Below are 2,011 nucleotides of genomic sequence, written 5' to 3'. Positions count from 1 at the left end.
CACCATTTATTAAAGAGGCTGTCTTTACTCCCCTGTATGCTCTTGCCACCTTTGTCAAATATAAATTGAGCATATTGCCTTGGGACCATTTCTGGGTTCTCTGTTCTGTTCCACTGGTTTATATGCCTGTTCTTGTGCCAGTACCAGGCTGTTTTGATTACAGTAACTTTGTAGTATAACCTGAAATCTGGTATTGTGATCCCTCCAACTTTGTTCTTCTTTTTCAAGATTGCTGTGGCTATTTGTGGTCTTTTTCGGTTCCATTTGAACTTTTGAAGTATTTGTTCTAGTTCTGAGAAGTATGTCATTGGTATTTTGATTGGGATTGCAGTGAATCTTGCTGGGAGTTTCTTAATTGCATCTTCAATATCTTTTGTTGTTATTGGGCTGCTCAAGTTTTCTATCTCTTCCTGGTTCAGTTTTTGGAGACCGCGTGTTTCTAGAAATTTGTCCATTTTGCCTACATTGTCCAATTTGTTGGCGTATAATTGTTCATAGTATGTTTTGATGATATTTTGTATTTCTGTGGTGTCAGTTGTTGCTGCTCCTCTTTCATTTCTGATTTTGTTTATTTGGGTCCTTCCTTTTTGTTTCTTGGTGTGTCTGGCTAAAGGTCCATCGATCTTGTTTATCTTTTCAAAGAACCAGCTTTTTGTTTCATTGATCTTTTGAACTGTTTTTTTTTTTTAGTCTCTACGTTGTTTATTTCTGCTCTGACCTTTACTATTTCTTTCCTTCTAATTGCTCTGGGTTTTTCTTCTTGTTTTTTTTTTGTTGTTGTTGTTGTTGTTTGTTTGTTTTGATATATTTCCCTAGTGGGAACTGAACCCGGAACTCTCTGGTCTGCAGGCCGATACTCCAACTGCTGAGCCAAACCAGCCAGGACTCTTCTTATTTTCTTTCTAGATCTTTAAATTGTAGGGTTAGAGAGTCAATTAGGAATTTTTCTTGTTTCTTGAGGTAGGCCTGTAGTGCAATGAACTTCCCTCTCAGGACTGCTTTTGCTGCATCCCATAGATTTTGTGTTGTTGTGTCTTTATTTTCATTGTTTTCCAGGAAGCTTTTAATTTTTCCTTGATCTTGTCGGTAACTCATTCCTTGTTTACTAACATGCTATTTAACCTCTAAGTGTTTGAATGTTTTTGTGTGTTTTTGTTGTAATTGAGTTCTAGTTTCATTCCATTGTGTTCTGAGAAGATGTTTGAGATTATTTCAATTTTTTTGAATTTGTAGAGACTTACTTTGTGTCCTAACATGTGGGGTATCTTTGAGAATGTCCCATGAGCACTGGAGAAGAACGTATATTCTGCAGCTTTGGGGTGAAATGTTCTCTAAATATCAATTAAGTCCAACTGATCTAGGTCATCATTTAAGGACTCTGTGTCCTTGTTAAGTTTTTGCCTGGAAGATCTATCTAGTGGTGTAAGTAGGCTTTTAAAATCACCCACTAGGATCTTATTGCTATTGATCTCTCCCTTGAAGTCATCTGGAAGCTTTTTAACATATTTTGTAGCTCCCATATTTGGTGTGTATATGTTTACCAGAGTTATATCCTCTTGTTGGATTGATCCTTTTAATATTATGTAGTGACCTTCTATGTCTCTTATTATGGCCCTTGTTTTGAAGTCTATCTTGTCAGATATGAGTACTGCTACACCAGCTTTTTTTTGTCTCTTCCATTTGCTTGGTAAATTTTTTTTCCATCCCTTTACTTTCATCCTGTGTGAGTCTTTTGTTGTGAGGTGAGTTTCTTGTAGACAGCTTATATATGGGTCATGCTTTCTTATCTAATCAGCTACCGTATGTCTTTGGATTGGAGCATTTAAGCCATTTACATTTAAGGTTATTATTGATAGATAGTTATTAGATGCCATTTTTACTTTATGCCCGTGTTTCTCTTTCTCGCTCTCTGTTTTCTTTCGGCTTTCTTCTTCTTCTTTCTTCTTCTTCTTTCTTCTTCTTCTTCTTCTTCTTCTTCTTCTTCTTCTTCTTCTTCTTCTTCTTCTTCTTC

The sequence above is a fragment of the Molossus molossus genome, unplaced genomic scaffold (assembly GCF_014108415.1).
Source record: "Molossus molossus isolate mMolMol1 unplaced genomic scaffold, mMolMol1.p scaffold_m16_p_2, whole genome shotgun sequence".
Taxonomy (NCBI): Eukaryota; Metazoa; Chordata; class Mammalia; order Chiroptera; family Molossidae; genus Molossus; species Molossus molossus.
This window is presented reverse-complemented; position numbering follows the sequence as displayed.